We start from the raw sequence: 15,085 nt of genomic DNA on the forward strand, positions 1-15,085 counted from the left end.
GTGTAAATGAGGCGAACTTTCCATTTGACTACAATAATTCACATGGTTTACAAGTTTATAGGTAATTGGAAGAAAACAAGTAAATTAAGTTGAAATGGGAACAAAAAGGGAGAATTTAGTGCAAAAGTTTGAAAACCTAAAGCAGTGATCGACCCTCGGTTATCGCAATTGCTGTCTGAGGGTTACGATTGCAATTAGTCAAAGCCTAGTCAATTCTTAGAAATCATGAGTGAATACCGTGATTGCGGGAGTCGCGATCGGAAGTAGCTAATGGCGATCTTGATAACCCAATTGAAGTTCAAAGGACAGTTTTGTAACTATGCATGGGTAAACCAAATTCTCAAAAAGGCAAAACCCTTGCACAATTAAGGCATCTTTAAACTAGAATTCTATTTTTGTATTGAGAAAACCCTGCCAATTTGGCAAAGACCATTGTTGATAAATTCTCCAAGAGATTTTTATTTGTGAATTGAGATTGAAGCTTTAGGATTATTCTTGTTTTGTTATCAATATAAAAATTGGGTGCTAACTTGTGTATATCTCCTTTCTCTAATCTCATGAGTAGCTAAATATTTATCTTGGGTTTATGCTTAATTAGGGTGTTAAAGTGTATGGGTGTTGATTTCTAGTCTAAATTATTAGATATTGATGTTGGGTTTTCCTACTACTCTTGCTGTAATTAATAGTTGTGGGTTAAAACCCTAATTTGACATGGATCTCATATCATCCTTGAAAGAGAGGTGCGGGCGCTGAGTTATAGTGAGAAACTATTTGATAGTAGTTATGTCCTTAACATATCTTAGAAATAAGGATGTTATATATATTGCTACATTGATTGGCATCATCCTAGAAATAGGGATCTTTTTTTGAGGTTTTGGATTGGTGAAATTTGCACTTTAACGAGGTATTCAGAAGTATCCATGAGTGTAACTTAGTGTGTTCTTGAATGGCTGATATTAAGAGTTAAAATATATCCTACCCACATCTTTGACTAAGAAAAAGACTAACCCTCGATCACCCATGCATGTATGACCCTAGGATAAGTATCACCTAGAGAATCTTCTCTCATTAGATTGCATTCAACAATTGTTGCTCTCATTTAGTGTAACAAGATAATTTTTTTCAAATATGTTTTAAACCATACCCCCCATTTAATTTATGTTTTACTTTAAGTGTACATTATGGGTCAACACTTAGTGACTTTCAACATACATAGGATTTGAAGACTAAATTACACTCCTCGTGGATTCGACCCCAACCTATGTTGGGTTATTATATTGAAAATGATCACCTCACCACAAAATAATGAGTAAGTTGAGCGTTATAATTATGGAATTACCTCTCAATCTGTAATTAATAAAAGAAAGATCTGGAAGCATTCACGATTCCTTGTACTATTGGATCTTCAAATTTTTCACTAGCTTTATGTGATCTAGGTGCTAGCATTAACTTGATGCCATTAGTCGTCTAGAAGAAATTGGGGTTAAGGTTACCTAAACTGACCTTTGTGAGACTTTAAAAGGTTTATCACACTATGAAGAAGCCCTTCGGTATCTTGTGTGATATGTTGGTAAAAGTAGCATATATTTTTATTTCCAGCTGATTTTGTAATTCTTGATTGTAAGGTTGACTTCAAGGTTACTATAATGTTGGGAAGGTCTTCCTTAGCCAAGAGTAGCGTGTTGATTGACATGAAGATGGGATGGATGAAGTTCATAATTAATAATGAGCATGTTACCTTTAATGTATGCTAATCCATAAAGCAATCCAAAGATATACAGGTAGTTTCTATGATAGACACTGTAGAAGAAGATGCATTGAGAGTACTTATTGTGGAGAGACTCAGTGTTGAGGTACTTGTAGCTGTGCTAATGAATTTTTATAATGATGGTAATGGTGGGCATAATAAGATGGTGAATGAACTTATTTGTAGGGGTTCATACACATATGCACAAAAGAAGCTGTACCTTGATCTAAAGAATAGATAAACCCTGTCGACCAAACCATCTATCAAAGAGCCTTTAATTTTGGATTTAAAGGCCCTTCCTTATTATTTGAGTTATGCATTCCTGGGGCCAACACTACTTTATCGATTATTATGGTAGTAGATTTACTAGAGTGACGACTTGATGCCTTAGACTGACATCATTAGAATTCTACTCAAAATTTGTAATCACAATTTAACTTAAGCTAGAGTGAATACCTAGAAATGAGTATCATCGTAGATTGAATCTACCCATGCAAGAGGTTATGGAAAAATAAATCATCAAGTGGCTAGATGCAAGTGTAGTTTACCCGATTGTTGATAGCAGATGTGCCCGATTCAATGTATGCCAAAGAAGGGTGGGATCACTGTGATTCCTAATGCATGGGCTATAGGAATCTTAATTCATGGACCCAAAAGGATCACTTTCCTATGCTGTTTATAGACCTGATATTAGACCATCTTGCTGGTAGACAATGATACTATATTATTGTTGATTAATTAGGGTAAAAATAGATTTCTATTATTCTCGAGGACCATGAGATGACCACTATTATTTGTCCCTATGGAATGTTCTCATTTAAGAGGATGCCCTTTGGTTTATGTAATGCTCCTGCAACTTTTTAGTATTGTATGATGTCAATTTTTTTGATATGATGGAAAACTCTATGAGGTTTTCATGGATGATTTTTTAGTTATGGACAACTCATTTGAGATTCTTTTGCTCACTTATCCAATTTTTGCAAAGATGTAAAAATTGAAACTTGTTGCTAAATTGGGAAAAGTAACATTTTATAGCCAAGGAAGGGATAGTGCTTGGGCACAAAATTTTTTAAAAGGGGATATAAGTTGAGAAGACAAAGATTAAAGTCATTGAAAAATTTGCTCTAATTTTTATAAAGGGCATTCAGAGTTTCACAGGTCATGTGGGTTTAAATTCATCAAGGATTTCTCTAAAATATCAAATCCATTGTGTAAATTGCTAGAGAAGGAGGTGAAATTTGTATTTAATGATGTTTGTCTCAACATTTTTGAGTGTCTTAAAAGAGAGAATGACTTCGTCTCCCAATATTGTGTCCCCTAATTGGACTTTACCAATTGATGTGATGTGTAATACTAGTAGTGTAGAGCTAGGAGTAGTCCAAGGATAATGAGCTATCCTAGGATAGAGGCGAGAGAATATTCTGTATCCCATATACTATGCTAGCAAAGCTGAAACACCCTAGTTTCTGGACCTTAGAAATTTCAAGGAATTTTGATCTCTGTACCTAATACAACTCCTGGATATGGGCCGTATATTGGGGTACGAGTGGTATGGTCCAGTCTTATACTGACCAATGTTGGTTTGTGGGATGGATTTTTTTTACTAGAATGGATACGACTTAGGGGTACGAGTCTTATAGGTGGTTATGGATAGTTTGATTCCTTAACATAATTTAGACTTGGTTACTTAGGTTGGATATAAGTATGAGTGGTTCACCATGAGCCGTAAGCCAGGGTACGAATCGTACCAGGGACTCGTATGGTAGATAGTGTTCAATTTTCCAGGTATTTTATTTTTCTAGGGATATGAGTCATGGATACAGATCATATGTTGTGGTTACGACTTGTTTATATGAGTTGTATACCGGAAAACATTTGGTTCAAGGGTGGAGGTTTAGGATACAAGTGGTGGAAACCGATCGTATTGGAAGGGTACAACTCGTGAGGGTTAGTCGTATCCCTGCGATGGGATTTTGGTGCAACTTATGTAGGGGTATTCTGGACATTTCTCCACTTATATTAATAGGATACCATGACTTCTAACATACATGGAAGGTTATTTACCATATTATTCTATTTATTAACACTTTGAAACTTTTCCTAAACACTCCATAATTCTCTCAAGAGCTTTTGGACAAGGGGAGCTAGGGTTTCCACTTAAGGATCAATTTAGGGATTATCTTTGTGATTTTTTTCCATCATCATCTTGGTTTAAGGAATGTTATCTTCCTTTATTGTTAATTTTACTTAACGGCATAGTTAATATGTAACAACCTGAGACTACCCCCTAGTCATCACACGGTGTTAATCAACTAAATTATAATAAAATAAATAACAAGCTCTGTTGTGCGGAAACATCATCATGGCATAATATGAATAGATACATTACTAATAAAGTTTACAATCTAATAAAACTGAAGGAAGAATCTGAAATTGACATGACTGACTCTAACTGACATCTATGAAGCCTCTACTATACTGACTATAGATAGTTAGGACATGCCTCCAACTACCACTAATCAATAAATACGCAAAATAAATAAATTGTACATAAACTAAAACTGTCTGGAGTTCCCAAAGTAGGAGAACTCAACACCTGTTGACTGGAATATATAATATTCTGATCATGATGTGCGGGCTATAAGTAGTACCTACATTATGGTTCAAACCCCACATACCTTAATCTTTAAAATTGGATGAACTTAATCTTTAAAATTGGATGAACTCTAGTGCTTGATATTCTATGCGCACTTGTAATAAATAATTCTTAAAGCCCACACTATGAGAAACTTGGTTCTTGAAGAAATCTTGAAGATTTATGGATGATTTTTGGAAGATTAATATTCTTGATTGAAACCCTAGATATATTTCTTAAGAGAGTTGGAAGAGAAAAGGAGAAATTAGGGTTTGAGTGAGGATTCTCATATTTATAGAGGCTTCCAAAAAATAGGAAAAGACCAAAATACCCTTGCAAAAACGTCCCTTAATTGCTGTAAAATTAGTTGACGACATTCATGACAAGTCGTCTCAAAAGGGTGGAATTTATGATTTTTTTGGTTAAGGTTGATGACATTGGTGATAAGTCAGCACGCTTGTGACAACTTATCATGAATGTCGTCACTCAATTTTCCAGCCTGACATGCCAGAGTAAAATGGGGCTAACTCTTTGCTCCGATACTGGATTTTGGCGAAATTGGTATCGTTGGAAAGATAATTTGATTATCTATATTTTGGTAGATATGAGATCAAAAATTCATAGTATAATGATAGATATGCTCATTTGAAGTTGAATATTGCAATATCCTTCCCAAGAATTCAATCGATAGGGAATGTTTTGATTCACCTAATCGCTAGGACATCTTTGAGGCCTTAATACACATCACCCTTGATTAGAAAACAACCAAAACACTATAATTTATTTCTCATGAGATTGAGTCATGGTTTCAGTATTGGTTAGAATCTCAGGGTATTACAATATCTCCCCCTTGGAAACATTCGTCCTCGAATTTTGCCAGATAGGCTAAGAATAAGAGAAAAAAATAAGGACGTATAGCTAGAACGACTCACTTAAAGGGATTAATTCTCTTTATACCTTCGGATACCATACAAAATGCACGAATTCGTGATGGAAGTAGACACACAGCTGAATCTTTAATAAGAAAAGGGCGGAATTAAGAAAGAATGGTACCTTCTGCTCGCTCCAAACTCACAGAAAAGAGGTGAGGGTAATTAGATCGCATATCTGCTTTTGCTTCCTAAGTAGCACCCTCGAAAGATTGATTTTGCCACAGAACCATGACCAAGGTTACTTTCTTATTTCTTAGTCTACGAACTTGATAATCTAGGATTTCAACCGGAATTTCATCATATGAAAGGCTTTCCTGAACATCAAAGTTTTCTGACGGATCAACAACAACAGAGTCGCCAATGTGCTTCTTAAGTATAGATACGTGAAAGACAGGATGGATAACTAATAACTCGGCAGGCAATTCAATCTCATAAGCTGCTTTCCCAACAGGATGCAAAATTCTATAAGGGCCAACGTATCGGGGACTAAGTTTCCCTTTATTACCAAATCTTTTCACCCCTTTCATGGGTGAAATCTTTAGATAGACCAAATCATCAACTTTAAATTCAAGAGCTCTTTTTCTCACAGATACATATGACTTTAGACGACTTTGTGCTATCTTCAACCATTCTTGAATCTACTTAACTTTCTCCATAGCCTCAAACACAGCATAAGGTCCAATCATAGTGGCTTCACCCACTTCAAACCAACCTATGGGCGACCTACATCTCCTCCCATACAAAGCTTCAAATGGACCCATTCCAATGCTAGCATGAAAACTATTGTTATAAGTGAATTCAATCAATGGAAAATGTTCATCCCAACTTTCATTGAAATTAAGAACACATGCCCTCAACATATCCTCCAAGGTCTAGATGGTCCTCTCAGCCTGACCATCAGTATACGAATGAAAAATGGAGCTAAGATGAACTTGGGTACCGAAACCCTTCTGAAAAGCCCTCCAAAAATGAGTAGTAAATTAAGTACCCCTGTCAGAGATAATAGACAAAGGAACTCCATGCAACCTGACTAATTCTCGAATGCACATCTTAGCATAGTCCTCAGTGGTGAAAGATATATGCATTGGGATGAAATGCGCAGACTTAGTCAACCTCTACAATGACCCAAATTGAATTATGATGACATCAAGAAAGAGGTAAACCAGTCACAAAATCCATATTCACTTCCTCCCACTTCCAAGTAGGAATACTGAATTCTTGCATCATTCCACTGGTATTTGGTTCTCTATCTTAACCTGTTGGCAAGTTGTACACTTCTCTACGAACTTCACTATATCCTTTTTCATACCATTCCACCAATAGTTTCCCGCAAATTGTGGTATATCTTGGTAGCACCGGGATAAATAGAATATTACGTGCTATGTGCTTCAGCCATAATTCTCTGCCTCAAATCATAAATATCAGACACACACAATCTATTCTGAAATCTCAATACACTATCTCCCCCTTGGGAGAAAATCTCCACCTTCTAGACTTTAACTAACTCTTTCAGTTTGACCAAACAAGAATCCTTCTCTTGCTTCTCCTTTACTTCTGAAACTAGAGAAGACTTGGAACTACTCTGGACCCAAATATTACACTCAGTTGAATCAAGCAATCTAACTCCTAACCTAGCCAGACTATGCACTTCACAAGCTAACTCCTTTTTATCTTCCTCGACATGTGCTACACTACCTATGGACAACCTGCTAAGGGCATCTTCCATGACATTGGTCTTGCCCAGGTGATACAACACTCTCATATCATAGTCCTTTAGCAATTCTAACCATCGCCTCTACCGAAGATTGAACTCTCTCTGAGTAAACGCATACTGCAAACTCTTGTGATCTGTAAAGACATCAACATGAACATCGTACAAATAGTGTCTCTAGATTTTCAAGGCAAAAACCACTGTAGCTAACTCAAGGTCATGGGTCAGGTAATTCTTCTCATGCGGCTTCAACTACCTAGAGGCATAGGCTATAACCTTACCTTTATGTATTAACACGCAAGCCGACCCAACTTTAAAAGCATCACAGTACACTACAAAATCCTCTACACCATTAGGAAGGGTCAACACAGGGGCTGAATTGAGTCGAGTCTTCAACTCCTGAAAACTCTTTTTGCAAGAATCAGACCACAGTAATTTAACTTTCTTTTGGGTCAACCAAGTCAAAAGAGATGCGATAAAAGAGAAACGCTCAACAAAACTACGATAGTAATCAAATAGACCCAAGAAACTACTAATATTTAATGGGGAAATAAGTTTAGGTCAATTCTTCACAGCTTCTATCTTTGGAGGATCAACTCGAATACCTTCAAAAGAAATAATATGACCCAGAAAAGCAACTGACCTTAGCCAAAATTCGCACTTGCTAAATTTGGCAAATAGTTGATGATCTCTTAGGGTTTCCAAGACTACTAGGAGATAATCTGCATGGTCGTTCTTACTTTAGGAGTATACAAGAATATCATCTATGAATATATTAACAAACATATCCAAATACTATCTGAACACCCGATTCATGAGGTCCATAAAAGCTACTGGGGCATTTGTTAGCTCGAAGTACATGACCTAAAACTCAAAATGACCATAACTGGTGCGAAAAGCTATCTTTGGAATATCGCACTCCCTAACTTTAAGCTGGTGATAACCAAATATCAAGTCTATTTTTGAGAAGTAGCTGGGAACTTGCAGCTGATCAAATAGGTCATCAATTCTAGGAAGAGGATACTTGTTCTTGACTGTGACCTTGTTAAGATGATGATAGTCGATGCACATCCGCAATGAACCATCTTTCTTTGACGGGTGCACCCCAAAGAGATACACTAGACCTTCTGAAACCCTTATCTAGAAGATCTTTGAGTTGCTCTTTCAACTCTTTAAGTTCTGCGGGGATCATAAGATATGGAAGAATAAAAATAGGTTGTGTATTGGGAAGAAGATCAATCTCGAATTCTATCTCTCTATCGGGAGGTACCCTTAGGAGATCTTCCAAAAGAACATTGAGAAACTCATTAATAATGCTGATTGACTAAATTGTCGGAGTCTCAGACTTAGTATCTTTAACTCGAACCAAATGATAGATGCAACCCTTAGATATCAATTTCCAGCTTTAAGATAGGATATGAAATGACTCTTGGGAGATACACAATTTTTAGACCACTCAAAGGCTGGCTCATTGGGAAACTGAAACTTGACTACACGGGTACAACAACAGTCTATAGATGTATAACAAGAGTGAAGCCAATCCATACGTAGAATAATGTCAAAATCAACCATGTCTAACTTAATCAAGTCTATAAACAAGACTTTGTGAAGAACAATGATAGGACACTTCTTATATACTTGTTTAGAAATAATAGATTTACCTACTGGGGTAGAAACTAGGATAGGTTGAGGAACCTTTTCAGCATTAATCTCAAAATTCACAGCCACCAACGGATTCATATAAGAAAAACTTCACCCACGGTCCATCAACACATATACATCAAAATAAAATATACAGAGCATACCAGTAACAAAACTTGGGTTATCCTCCTACTCCTGGCTGGGTGGTATAGCATAAAAGCTATTTTGGTGCAGACCACTTGCAGTACTTGACAAAGTATCCTGAGGAAGAGTTGGATGAGCTAAAGGGGCTGGGGAACTGATAGCCTGACTCTGGGGATGAATATCAAGGCTCCCCTATCTAGCATACGAGCAATCTCTGAGTCTGTAGACCAACTTACCATAACTAAAACAACCTTTCTATTTAGCCAAACACTCTTTGAGATACGTCCTGCCACATTTAGGACATAGGAGATAGTTAGGTCTATTACTCACACTGTCCTGGGTCCTGGACATAGTAGGACTATTACCATGCTCCCGCCTGATTATGGATGAGGGGGCTCTAGCTAATGAAGGTGCTGGCATGAATAAACGACTTTGAAAATAAGGGTGGATCTCTTTAAAAATCTAGTCTGACCATGTCCCTGCTGCTCTAATCTAACTCTCTTATTTCTTCTTATTCTCTCTCTCTCTCTCTCTCTCTCTCTCTCTTTAACCTTATCCGTTTTAATCTTCTGAGCATATATCATTAATCTAGAAAGATCTATTTCTCTATTGAGCATAACGGATCTACACTCTTTCACAATGTAACTTGATACGCCAATCAAAAACATACTCATACTAGTCCTGGAATCAGCCATCATACCGGGAGCATACTTAGACAACTGGTTGTATTTAAGACAATACTCCTTAACTGTCATGGAAACTTGTCTCAAGTTAATAAATTCTTTTAGTTTTGCTTCCCTCATCTTCGGGGGGAATGAATCTATCCAAGAAGGTTTCCTGGAACAACTGCCAAATCATGAGAGCGACATTCTCACCTTTATTTTTCCTCCACACCTCTATCCAGTCATAAGCAACATCTTTCAAGATATAGGAAGCTAGCTCTACACTTTCTTCCTCTGTTATATGCATAATTTTTGTAATCTTTTTCACCTCTTCAAAATACTTCTGTGGGTCCTCACCTACCCTTGACCCATAAAACTCTGGCAGATTCATCCATATAAAATCACAAAACTGAGCTGCCGCAAAATTACTTTCTTATAGATTTGGAACAGTGACCTGAGCATGGGCCTGAGCATTGGAGGTAAACGCCTGGGCTAACGCCTAAAAAATTGCCCAAAATTTAACGTGGGACACCATCTCTCCTAAAAGATCAATGATTTGAGGTCGTTCGTTGTTTCTACGAGCTCTACGAGTAGGCATTTTTTGTCATAAGAGAGCATGAATTAACAGAAAAGAAAAACAGTCATAGGCACGATAGAATTTTGAAAAAAAAGAAATGACTTTTTATAAAACGTCCCATACCCTCTTGCTCATAGATGTGGGGTGCTACACACCGATGATCAAGACTCTACGTAACACGGCTTGTCAGACTCCCTAGGACTCTTCAAACCATAGGCTCTGATACCAACTTGTAACGCCCCAAGATCCCATCCCGATATGTCACACGGTGCTAAAGGCAACACACGACCTCAAGCTAACCCTTTAAGCCTGTCATCACTTCTAGAACTCACTTTTACAATAGTCATGCTAAAATAAGAGAGAATAACATATCATGAACATACTGGAATAATCTAATAAACTAGCCTATACAATAAAAATAGTGAAATTCTATACATACTGACACTTTAGTTTAGTCTGACCAAGCCTCTACTATATAAGACTGAGGAGCCATTGGGACAGATCCCCAACTGACTCGTACTGAACTAAAAAAAGTAATCATCTGCTAGTAAAATCAAAAGTCAGGGACATAGGTCCTCAAACCATGAGGACTCACCAACTATAGGAATGTAGATGGAGGTACTTGATAATCACTGTTGCTGCTGAGACTGACACCTGAAACTACATCACGAGGGAGTATAGATCACAGAAGAGTATGTGAATAAGTAATTAGGAATGTAATGAGTATGTGGGGGTGAAGGCAATATTTTAAATAATATCATAATTGTATAAGAAAATCATACATTCTGACACTAATGACTCTCTTCGTTTGAATTTCCAGAAACATAGTTTCCATAAATCATCAATAATAACACATGCTTCTTAAATTTCATAAGCCATTGGACTCAACTCAAACTCTTTGAATCATGACTTAGAGTGAATTGGTAAATCATAAAACTTGGACTATTATGGAATTGGGAGTTTCTTATAACCGACATAAGCCATGTGAGCTTACATGGAGTCCAACATCTTGCCCAGGTTGGGGAGAGCTATTCTATCCTTGCCATCAAAGTAGAACCTTAAATTTACCATTCACTGTCTTGGCCTTTGTCCCTTAATCTTAATCCTACGGTGGGACGTAGTTCTAGGGAAGTAGGATGCGCTAAACCCATACTTTCCTCTCGGTGCTAAAAACTACTCCCAGACCTAAGCTCAGAATGTGTTAGGAAATCCACCTTAATCAACTCAAGGGTCTACCATAGAGACCAAATAATAAATATTTCTCATCTTTAAATCAAAACAATTGAGGATTCCTAACTCGACTCAAACTCAAATAATCTTTCTCAACATCAAGTGTACTTGCTCATTAACTCATATCAAATGTCAACAACTTCAAGAGAACATCAAAGAACTCATTCTTGACTCTTAAGCTCGAATATCGATATATATTCAATAATTAAATTTCTCAAAGAAAATCTTAAATCATGAAACTTATCTCAAATTATTCGGAAATCATCAATTCATAATAACAATATTCAACTCATGGCATAAGTTCTCAATTAAAGAAATAAAATGATGAAATAATCTTTTATATTAAACTTTAACAACACAAATCTCATAAATCGTTAATAAAGTAATTTGGGTATAAACCCACTTGCAAATTCATGAAGTTAAATAGTAGAAATTAAATCTTTGGGCACAAGAACAAAAGAAGTGTTCTTGTTCAAACACCACATACCTTAATCTTTGAAATTGGATGAAATCTAGTGCTTGAGACTCTATCCGCACTTGTAATAAATAACTCTTAAATCCCACACCACGAGGAACTTGGTTTTTGAAGAAATCTTGAAGATTTATGATTGATTTTTGGAAGATTAATATTCTTGATTGAAACCCTAGTTATATTTTTTAAGAGAATTGGAAGAGAAAATGGAGAAATTAGGGTTTGGATGAGGATTCTCATATTTATAGAGGCTTACAAAAGATGAAAAAAGACCAAAATACCCTTGCAAAAATGTCCCTTAATTGCTGAAAAATATAGCTGACGACATTCGTGACAAGTCGTCAGACTGGTGATAAGTCGTCACAAAATGTTGTCACAAAAGGGTGGAATTTATGATTTTCTGGTTAAGGTTGACGACATTGGTGATAAGTCATCACACTCATGATGAATTATCACAAAATGTCATCACTAGGGGTGGAAATATTTCGAAGGCTGACGACATTGGTGATAAGTCATCACGCTTGTGACAACTTATCACGAATGTCATTACTCAGTTTTCTAGCCTGATATGCTTGAGTAAAATAGGCATAGCTCTTTGCTTAGATACTGAATTTTGGTGAAATTAGTATCGTTCGAAATATGATTCAATTATCTATCTTTTGGTAGGTCATAATCTCAATAATTCATAGTATAACAAGAGAAATGCTCATTTGAAGTTGAATATGGAAACAAATATCCTTCCTAAGAATTCAATCGGTAAGGAATATTTTGATTCACCTAATCACTAGGACATTTTTGAGGCCTTAATACACAACACCCTTAATCAGAAAAAAACCAAAACACCATAATTTATTTCTCATGAGCTTGAGTCATGGTTGCACTATTGGTTAGAATCTCGGGGTATTACAATTACAATACATCTTCCCCTTGAGATACTTCGTTCCCTAAAAGGTACTAACTTGGTTGAAATACTAAGGAAAGACTGAGATGACGCACAAGAAACTTATAGACTGAATCATGACTGAATATTTGGGATCTAAAGCTGATGCATATGTATGAACTGAGATGAATTCATAATTACATGGATGCGAATGAATTACCTCTCGGAATAGCCATATTCATGAGAATTTCAAATAATATGACTAGATGGAAAGTCGTAGAAACTTGCTTGTCTGACTGCTCGACTGAATTGTTAGCTGTATGGACTGAATCATACTGAAAGCTTATGCTCAACTATACATTCCACTTGTACACTAACATGAAATTTAAGCCTATATTTATAACCATACATGAGATTCTAGTCAAACAACCACCAAAACATCTTTCTCACATTCTCTAAACCTCTATCCTTAAAATTTTCATGCAATAGCCTAAGAAAACACACATAAATTTTAACTAATCATGAAATAAGAAGAGGTCACTGAAAGTTAGAACATGAGGACCTGAAACATAAAAGAACACTATACGTAACTTAACACTTAACTGAGACCTGAGGAATAGAGTATCAACATCATGGATTCAATAAAGAGATCTAATCTGAGGACATACATAGCATAATCTAAATTTTGATGATTATTAGGTGTGTAGCATGAGCTTTGAAACAGAACATACTGTAAAACATGAGTACCTGAGTCATGAGATGCATGACCTGAGTTTGGAGTTCATGATTTCATGGAACATGATTTGTACTGCTGAGTGAACTAAATCTCCTCATACTAGGAATTGGATACGTACATAATTTTGTATTAGGCGCATGAATATGAGCCGTGATGATGGAGCTGACATGTAAGACAGAGTAGATATCGTGATGACTAAAAACCTTTGCACTAAGATAAAAATAGGTTGGGAATTATCCTCTCTTACTGCTTTTCTACTTATACTGGCACTACTACTAGAATCGAAGAGCCTGACTTGGTCACTTGCTGTATCATATCCCCCTTAGACTAAAGCTATCATTCTAAGTATGTGAACCATATAATAAACTCTAACTGAATTGCAATTACTTTACTCTAGAGCCCGAGGTATTATGATACACATAAATACTAAACTCCCACAGAATATACTACCCTTAAATTTCTTTAGCTTCTACAATCATCATCACATACTTTTCAATACATATTTGACTCACAAAATACATCATCATACTAAATTTTGAATCAATAATATAAAGTCTTGCATACACTGTTCAAACCTACCAATTCACCTTTCGTACAACTAGCCCCATGAATATATTATATGGTCAATATGGATAACACTATCCTAACTCTACTACTGCTAAAATTTTGGGTTTATGCTTTTACCTATAGATCACATACTATAAAATGGATTCTGAGAGAGGATCTGAAAACACATCTGAATTTGGATTAATGTACGATTTTCATGAACATGAATAAAATATTTCAAAATTTAGGACACAAGGTCAGTGATGGCATACTTTTTGTGTCAACATGCAATCCCATAATTGTCTGTGGAGACTTGCTGAGGAAAAACTGTCTGCAAGGACTTAAGCTTCACTATTTCTTTCGCCTCAAAACTAAGGCAGAGTTGGCATGAATAGAAAAAGCTAATAATCTGCGTAAATTTCTTAGATGATACTTCTACTGCACGATCTGATACTTGAAAGAAGGGAAACATTTCCTAAATGCCTTGTAGCCTCTCAAAGAAAAGTACAAACGTCTCCATACTATTCCACTAGACTCTACTAGACACGGCTTCATAAACACCCTAGGACACTTGAACTCTGTGCTCTGATACCAAGTTTGTAATGACCTGAGACTACCCCCTAGTCGTCACACGGTGCTTGGAACCATAAGTCATCCCAAGCTGACCCATAAACTGACATACTATTAAGAAATTGAATTATAATAAAATAAATAACAAAATCTACTGTAAAAAACATAATCATGGCATAATCTGAGTAGATACATTACTGATAAAGTATACAATCTAATAAAACTAAAGGAAAAAACTGAAATTTACATGACTGACTCTAACTGACATCTATAAAGCCTCTACTATACTGACTATAGATAGTTGGGACATGCCTCCAACTACCACTAATCAGTACATATGGAAAATAAATAAACTATACATGAACTAAAACTATCTAGAGTTCCCAAAGTAGGTGAACTCATCACCTGCTGACTGGAATCTGCAACTGTCTGATCATGATGTGTGGGCTATAAATAGTACCTACACAGACATATATATGGATCAGTACTTATAGAATATACTGAGTATACAAGGTTTAATGTAATAAGTAAAACTAATTTCATACATAATCGTAAAACATACATGCTAAGTGTAAGTACACGCACCATTAGGATGGAATAAA

The sequence above is a fragment of the Capsicum annuum genome, chromosome 5 (assembly GCF_002878395.1).
Source record: "Capsicum annuum cultivar UCD-10X-F1 chromosome 5, UCD10Xv1.1, whole genome shotgun sequence".
Taxonomy (NCBI): domain Eukaryota; kingdom Viridiplantae; phylum Streptophyta; class Magnoliopsida; order Solanales; family Solanaceae; genus Capsicum; species Capsicum annuum.